Source organism: Agrilus planipennis, unplaced genomic scaffold, assembly GCF_000699045.2.
Source record: "Agrilus planipennis isolate EAB-ADULT unplaced genomic scaffold, Apla_2.0 scaffold33, whole genome shotgun sequence".
NCBI lineage: Eukaryota > Metazoa > Arthropoda > Insecta > Coleoptera > Buprestidae > Agrilus > Agrilus planipennis.
In genome coordinates, this window is record NW_020438896.1 from 1,530,610 (window position 1) to 1,540,645 (window position 10,036).

Here is a 10,036-nt window from a genome sequence, read left to right on the forward strand (position 1 = left end):
CTGTGAATAAAATGAATAAAACATGTTAGTAAATTGAGAATCAGAGTTATCTGTGTTTACGCGGATTTAATATGATGTATAGGCATTGGTGGCGTTATTATTTGGTTAGGTTAGGTTTGGAGATGTACATGCATTAGTGACGTTATTGCATGGTTATTAGGTAGATTTATGGCTGATATGTTGGAATAATGTCTTTGAAAAGTATGTTTCATTATGATCTCCGCGTCCAACATATATATCTATATATGAAAAAGATCAACATTATCACCTCTATAACATACTAAGAATTCAAAGAAACTCCAGTCTGTCACAAATCTTCCTAACCAAACAATGACCTCACCAATGGTTGTAGGTACATCTCCAAACAGTGCCATATTATTACCTGCTTAATATTACTTGTAATACATTTCCGATTGCCATTTAGGAAATGTATAGATTTCCTAGGAAATGTGTCTAATATAATTAATTTCACACATTTCCGGGCGATTTTAGGAATTATACACATTTCCTAAAAATTATATACAATGACGGATTTCATATATTTCCGGTAACACATATATAACAGAATATCGGTACAATTCACAATTCGCCACCAGTGTATACGTACAAATGTTAGTTATCTGAATTGCAGTTATGTTGCATCGACGATCGCTGCGTACCATCTTGTTCTCAGTTCATCATCGTCTATCTATCTTTCTTTCTCATGGTCCAGATAAGAGACGGTTAACCCACACAAACGTTTCGGAAGGTCGGGTCGTCGCGAAACGGCAAAGTAACGAAGAGAAAGTAGGCTATGGAACAACAGCAAATGTGATTCGCAAACGAGGTTTACGTTGTAGCAAAGTTGATGTAAAGCCCGCGGGAAAACAATGCAGGGCAAACTTGATCGTTTCGTGAGAAATTGCTCAAAGTATTATAGCTGAGTACGATTCAAAATTACCATGAATTATGCTTAAATGGTGGTGTTTCAAGCGTGTAATGGCTAGGGAAAAAATGGTAGGTAATGGTAATCAAACATAAAGGTAAAAGTCTCGATTAGTATGCTCACCTCCGATTTCGTTGAAATTTTAGTATGCTGAACAAGAATATAGTCTACACAATATCTATCTATATAAAAATCTAGTGTCAGAATTTTTGTCTGGGATAAACTCCGAAACTATTTAACCAATTTTTATGAAATTTGGCTATCTATGTGTAATTTAGTCCAACTTAAAAGATACTTTTTTGCGATAGCGTAGGGTTTCGATTGTAGTCAATTGTTGTATATATGCCACGTAATAACAAATATTAAAAATATTATATATATTTTTCATCGTCATTGTTATACGATCGCGGGTCCTAAGACTGGTTGGACACGCACCCTACTCTTTCCTATCGTGAACTAATCTTCGCATTTCCCTAAAGCTAGAACAACCCTAGCTACCACAACTATTTGCGACATACACCTTTAACAATTGGTTTTGAATTTCTAAATTAACCATTCGCGACTCCTTTTCCGAAAATCAGCCACTTCTCCTAATTTTTCGTCTCCTATCTTTATGTTTGCTCTTTCCATATTTTTTCTTTCCTTTCATACCCATATTTTTGTTTTACTTATATTTATTTTCATACAATACTGTTTTGTCAATACCGCTTCCATTTTATTTAAAGCTATCTCTAACCCCTCCTTGCTAAATGCTAATATTGCTAATCATCCGCAAATCTATGCATGCTCATCTTTTGCCCTTGTTATATATACAGGGTGAACCACTAAGTCGAAATCGGTTATTCACACACGTATATTTCAAAATACAGAAAAATGTTTCAAATAAAACTATTCGTATGTAACGTAAAAATATTTTCAAATATGGCGGACTTCCGAACATGCACAGTAAGTTCGTTATTTTAAATAGGACATTCTATTGTTTAGTGCATTTTTAAATTTCCAATAAAAAACAATATCAGTTTATTAAAATGTATCGGATCTGGGTTCCACCATTCTGGAGTTATTTCACGTTTCTTGGAAAATTTGACGTTTGCAGTGTTTGGCGCCATTTCAAATATGTCAGAAACGAAAGGACTTATTAAAGGTTAGCTGTTTTCATATTCCGTTTCTAGATGAAATTGCCTATCATCTGTAGGTATTAGATAGACACGTACATTATAAACAGTATGATATTTATCGGTGCCAATATTCACAAATTCAAACAGGTATAACTTTTTTTTTTAAAGAAATCCTATATTTTTTCTTACATAGTATAATGTAAAATTGAATTTCCTTTCGAATAATATAGGGGTGTTGGCATCTGTGACCAGAAGTTTTTTGAGAAATTGCAATTTTTTTGAAATTGAAATCAAGTTAATTGTTTTAAAAAATTTGGAGTTTTTTTTGTTTTTTGATTTTCAGTTTAGGTACTAATTGTTGATTAAGGGAGTAGAAGTAGATGCAAAAGTTTTAATGCCAAATTACATAATTTTTGGTATATAGGTACAATGCTTGCTTTATGGTTTTCTTAAGTTCCCAAAAAAAAGTCAAAATAACTATGGCACTAAATTAGCACTCAATTAGAGCTAAATTTTCAACAAAAAATTATTATTCCATTCTGCTCACTTTACAAAGCTTACTGTACAGACGTGCATGGTCCTAGCCGGTAAATTAAACATGGTACTAAAAAACCATCATATTCACTATACATATATAAACTATAAAAGAATTAGAAGAAAAAAATAACCATTACAATTTTGAGATCAAATCTTATCTAGTTATGGCATTTCAAAGCATAAAATAAAATAGCCAATCAGCGTGGGCGTACGCGGTTAAACGTTGATATTAGGGCATAATAACTTTGAGGATAATAATAATAATGTATTTGATGGTAAGATTGTAGTGATAACTTTTTCTTAGAATTTTGCACTCTTTTCAGTGATATATATAACGAATTCAATATACCCTGTATTATCTAAAAAATTATGCAAAGCCGAAAAATGGTTTTTTGCAGTTTAAGAAAAACGAAGCATTTTACAAGACAAAAAGTTTAATTAAGAAATTATTAAACCCTATGGAATGCGACCAATAGGATAAAAGCGAAAAGTACTGAAAAATAGCTTAGGTATCTTGTTGTTGCTGTTGTTTTGCAATTTACCATTAAATTATTTCCTGTCTGGTGAAGATATTGATATGAATTTATTTCAAAACCGGCGAGACTGACTTACTCTTATGTTTAGTATCCGATAATATATCTTTTCAAATACCAAAACGAAAAATTGATATCTTACAAACGCTTCGCTCTGAAGTAATGACCTAATATTTTATTTTTCTTTTTTTGACGTTTTATAAAAATGCTTTTCTATTCAATAGAGTACAGAAATAGGGGTAAGAATAGATTAGGTTATGTTATGTTATAGTGGGTAAAGGTTCCCTGCCTCACTCTGGTAAATTCTATTTGTACAGAGCGGCCATATTTACATTATGAGTCAATGACCCTTTTCTACTAGTTATAATAACCTACCAAATGGGTCCAATTTTTTTGCTGATAACAAATTTTACGAAGCAGAACATTACAGCAGAACACTAGCACAATTCGTGTTTTTAAATTTTTCCAAAAATGACGGGGCAATGTCAGACAGCGTAAATGCCAAAAACCGTTCGATTCAGCAAAAAATCCTACCTACATTCAAAATAACTTTTTTATCTTATTAGCCACTTAAAATACATATGTACAAGTAACTCAAATGTCAACTGCAATAACAATAAATAAATGTGTAATTTAATTATTATTCATAAGGTTAAATTTAATGAAAAAACACGTGCACTTAAAAAAATATAAAAGATCACTCGTTTATACATTATTCGCCTCCCATATAAACAGAAAATTACCTGCCTTTGCCAATGGCAATAAGTAAAATGTTTTATAGTTGAACCAAACTTGATTCGATTCTACGTTTCCTTATTATTCCGTTTTATTTGCTGGTTTCATATTGCCTGACCTTTTGCAAAACTGACATTCATCGAAATTAGCTGTCAGTTTCCAGCCGGTTGAATGGTTCTTGCAGTTCACGGTCGTATTAAATACAATTTTGAAACGATAAAAGTTTCAATTAAACGATTTTACGATGATAATAAACGGAAATATTTCTATGCGACATGTACGAAATGAGATTGTGTATTTCTTGAACAGAAAATAGTGCTGTCAGTGGTTACACATATTTTGTACCTGTGTACATGTATGTTACAGACAATGCGATTAAATAGCGATTATGTAATAAATGTAATGGTTAGCCATTATGTATATTGAATAAACTGTGTAGATAATTTAATATATTAATCACTTTATAAGGTTATTCTTAACATATAGTTGTTCTAGAGTTCGTTGAAATAATAATAGTACCTACCTAAACACGGTCCCATTCGCTTCTCCTGAGCAAAAAACAGTAAAGAAAAAAACTAGGGAAACCAATTCCTTCTTTGGTGGATTAAGTTAGGTTATGGTTGCTATAAGTTTTTTATTTTTACTGTTTTTGCAGATAATAATATCCCCATTTTTTAATTTATACCTAAAACTACATAATATTTACTAAACTAATCCCTGACCGTTTAGTACCGTAATTAATCATATTTCATTGTAGTTTGTTTTGTAACAAAATGCATTTCATCTTTAATCCCCCTTCGCAATAATTGCTATAAAATCAAGCGAATCTCACGACTAGTAGTATAGCCAAAACTATTAATAAATTAAATAAGTTTTACCACTATACCCTATGTATATATTTACTTTCTAAAATAATTACTTTTTAGTTCACCATCAGGAAGTACTTAGTAAGTACTACAATGTTAAATATTCAGTATATTATAGAATGCATACAACGGTCGACTATTACCATTTAAAATTAGTTTGCCAAACTAGAAATTAAATACATAAGTACTTTAAAATCCGTTTATATTTAAATGAACAATTTCTTTAATAAAAATACCAAATAATTTTAATGCGTTTGCAAACTTTTTTTTTGAGTATATAGGTAATATTACATAAGTTTACATCGTGCTCCTACAAAAATTCACATAAAATTTCCGAGCCTAACAGTAATCAATCAACAGCAAAAACTGATAAAATGAGAAACAGCTAATTTTAACTGGATAGGTATTTCCTCGTCTTTAATTACTTGATGAAAATCCGTAATGGAACAAAAATAACACTACTTATTAGATTTTTGTAAAAATTATTAATTAAGTAGATAACATTAGTTCATTGCAGTTAGCAAGTTGGAATGCTGGTAAGGCCTTGTCTGAGTAACACATGAAATACATTAGTAGCAGCAAATATCAAATAAATAGCTATACACAGCCAGTACTTTATATATGTATAAACTTGCTCCCTAGAAGCTTCAATTGTTTAGACAGTGATTTTTCGAGACTGCCCATGCGTTCATGAGATCTAATAAGATAATAATTATTTAATTTTTTAATAATTTAATAATTTGTGAATACGGTAATTGTGATAAAACGAACTGTCCAAACCGCAGGTTTTTAGTTTTTATGATTTAAAAAAACTTGTGCACATAGGTATAGGGAATCGTTAACAAAGTACATTAGGTGCTCAATTTTCGATATATTTGCACGGAGCGACCGAATTAACGTTTTATCTTAATGAATTTTTCTACCTGTTGCAATGACCGGCCGAATTTACCACTGCCCTTTTTATTCATACGGTTTGCGTAACTAAGGTATTTCAGCTGCATCGTCAATTCAGTTCGGCAAGTCTAACATGAAATACTTCAGTAACAGCAAATACCTACTAGATGGCGATACACTGCTACTTGAATATTACATATTTGTTTGATAATACAATTGACATTGCTATATTTGTAGCAATTCAAAAGCTTTTGTGAAATTACCAACTGAAAATATGTACTAGACATATAATATAAAAAAAAATCCATATCTTAAAATTAACTCTAATACTCAGTATGACATATGCATTCGTAATAGCAGTAGCTCCTGTTATTTTTTCCTTTCAAATTTGCTCTTTGAGAGTACCTAGTTATTATTATATTTGAACGTTGTAGACGTCGTTTAAATCATAGCATTTTTTTAATTTATTCTGTGAATGTTTGTTTCTACATACGTAAAATTTCTATTTCTCCAAACGGCCTTTTTAACGCACATTCAAATATCCGAAATCTTCAATTTTACTAGCAATAATTGCATTTTCCTTTTGTCCTTTTAAATCACTGTAAATTTATTTTCTTTTGTTTACCCAATTATATCATAGTATTACTAATTGCTTTTCGAAATTTTTTCATTGTAAATTTTTTTCAAGGAGACAACGCGATCACACAATTTTATACGTCATTATATATATATGTATACGTATGGACAAACCTAAATTAAAAAAAAAAATACTAAATCAGCCTCGTATGTTCCACGATTAAATTTAAAAAAGATCAGGTTCATAAAACAATTTGTTCCAAGATGGTATACGCACAAAACATGGCTCGTATATGATGTCCCAAAGAAAAAGCAAGCAACCTTTTCCCCCTCTTTATCAATTTTAGTAAGTCCGATTCCTCTTATCCTAAAGATTTTTGGTGTACTTTGCTACATTCCTAAATTATTTTCACTTTTCATGAATTATTCTGATATAGGTAGTAATCTGATGATGAAAATGGCAAGATGTCATTGTGAAATTAAAACCATTAATAACTTTCTATAAGTAGGTAATAATTCTACTGGGCCGCATTCAGAATGGGCTACAAGAAAGTTTCTTCTAATCGTAAGTATAGCTTTTAATAATTAACATCTCAGTATTTAAAATTTACGTACCTGCTAGATAACTGCAATACCTATGAGATGGAAATACCCAATTAGATAGGTACCTATCTCAATTTAGATCTCCATTTTATTACTGATTATTCAAAACCAATCTTATGGGAGTCATTACCTTTGTGAGTATATTAATAGGGTGTCCCATTGTCTATTTAATTTTGTTTGTTTTTGACTTATTAATGCTTCACTAATTATATCAATTAATTTGTTAAATTTCGGGCAAGAACTTATCTTAGAAAAAATCACAAGTATAAAAGACGATTTAACACATATTTACACATTTGTGTTTGATGAGTGACCTCTCAACATTTTGAGCTGCAAATTGGAGAAAATTCATCATTCTTAATTTGAAGTTGTAGTTATTATTAATTTTTTAATATGCACCTTATAAACGTTTGTTGGGTTACGAATTTATTGAAACTGACGTGAATAACATTTTTAAGTACAACAATGATACTATTACCTACAATTCTTGAAGTTATTTAATCGAAGGAACATAATTTGCAAAAATGTGTATTATTTTCTGCCAATTGGATAGGTTTGTATTGTTTATATATTTTTATCCACACATACCCCTCTGCTATGAACATATCAAATATTTATTACCCAACTATATCCGCCTACTTAAGCTATGTATATGTATACGTCAAATTACCTTGCAAAAGGAGTTTCCTCGACAATATACTCTTCACCAATTGGGTTTTTATTGACAATCTTCTCCAAGAGTTCATTGGGAAGGATAAAAAGTCCATCCCGAGTACTGGTTATGTCCGTCAACATCGTGTTTATGACATGTAACCACTGACAAATTAAACAGGATTTTGTCAATATTGGGGTTCTTAAAATGTTTTTTTTTTAGATCACGCTAGGCGATAGTAAATACAAAATTGTTTTTATTAAAAGTCACAACGGAGATTGCGATAAGAAAAACTGATAAATGCTTATACACTACCTACTCAACAATGTGACTGTTTCTACAGTTATTCGCGACTCCCGGAATGAAAATTAATAAAGGGGTAAATTATTAATACATTTATAAAAACACACGATTACATCCTTTAGGCACAAAAGAAAATGTGATTATTTATAATAATAATGTTAAAAACAATAAAACACAGCCCCGCTAAGGCACAATCAAGCCGCACTGTCCTAACCGATGCTGCTACTTGCTATGCTCTCACACAACTGGCCTGTTCTGCCTGTGTCTCTATCTAGCGTCACTTCGTTTCGTATTTGAATACATTCATTTCTCTTCGCGCAATGTTGCCGCTTATGAAACTTATCTATTACAAATTTTTACTTGCAAACGAACCGAATCCGGTACATCAGCGACACGACCAAAACCGAAAAGTGAGACGTAAGCGGCAATGTACCCTTAATCGTTGGTTTACCGGAAATTGATATAACGACAGTAGAAAAAAGAGTCACTTTTTATATTATTTATAAACGTCTATGTTAAATGTTGCATATTATAATATTAAAGAAGTATGAAACATATAAAATAGGAAGCTGAAGGCAGTTAAGTAATCCTACGAAAAAGAAATATGGGACATTCAGAAACTGTAATGGGGGGGGGGTTGAAGTAGCGTGCTGTTGTGTAGCAAATTAGGAGGGGTTTGGGAGTAATTTACAATTAGTCACATGGTGTCATTACAATTAACCCAAGAATGTCAAGGCAACACAAACGAAGTAAGTGTTACCATTTCCACGTCCTTCCTTTTGTTTACAGCAACGTGAAAATAAAAAAAAATATTTTTGGTTGATTTGGTTAGCTATGGCTTCGATTTAGTTGTTTTACTTATATTTTTTTTTGAAACGTCCAAACATATGCGTTTCTGCACCCAGTATATAGGACATAGGTAGATATTCTTGTTCAGCATACTGAACTGTAAAAGATACTAACATTTCTAGAAAATCGGAGGAGCGACCCTTAAAGTAAACATTACCGCGCTTACCTACATTATCACATTTGCTTTTGCTCGGTTACATTAGGTTAGGTTAGGTTTCATTTGTAAATGTTTTAGTATTTTTAGCAGAGATATTACATGTTTTCCCTCTATATTAATATTGTATTTATTTATTATACATACGTGTTTGAGATGCAAAAATCTGCGATAAGGTTGACTAAAAGTTATGTAACAGAAAGAAATAACTGCAACTATAATAACTCTTATTACATTTAAAATCTCGTTCTAATACTATACAGATTTTAAATACCTACTTACTGAATTCGTGATACGCAGCGTATATCGTCAGTATGTATTTTAGAGTATCAATCCAAGTAGATCGGATAGGTACTAAACAAATTTCTTCAGTATTAACGTTAAAATATACAATATATTTTCTCTGATTTGGTCATCTCGTTTGTATTAGAACTTTGCAAAGCCGGATATATATGTGAACGTTTTTGGCTGCAGCAGAGGGCCCAAAGATATATAGGGACCCGCAGTCCTCATTGAAGACAATGGATAATATTATGAATTTAGAATATAAAAAAATAATCTAAATGCTTTATGATTTATACTTATAACAGAACTACAAACAATTGCCTTAACTGTTTTCCTATCATTAAGAAAATAGTTTTTTGACAAAATGGTAATTAGTTTGATTAATTAAGTAAGCCGCAAAGCAGTGTTAGCCCAGGCTTCTAATATTCATAATCCACCCCTGGAACATTGACAATAAACCATAGTACATAGGTAGGTATGTAGGTCTTCAGTTAGATATTGTTCTGATTTCATACTTTCTTACATCATTATAACTCTTCATTTCGTAAAGTGGAGTTAAATAGTATAATACTATATGGATATATTTTTTTGTCCAGTTCATGAAATTGATATAGTATTTTTCCACTTACAATTAGTCAGACAAGATTGCTGTACTGTATGTTCGAAATTTTTTTAGTGTAATAATCAAATGTCAGAATAGATAAGTGCGAAATACCTATACAGTACAGAAAGTGGATGACTTCTGCGTCCAGATGCTATAATATAGTGTCATTTGACTAACTGTCAGTGGAAAAATACTATATCCATCTTATGAACTGGATGAAAACATTGTCCGGATAGTGAATTAAAATATCACGATTTAGTTGTAAATATGCACACATGTATTGCTCCAGAAATTGCAAAATATGTGAATTTTTCACTAATTGTTTTATAATTTAAGCATGAATAAGAATACTTTTGAATGATTGAACATATTAATGAATTTTTAATTTTAATTAAAATTTAT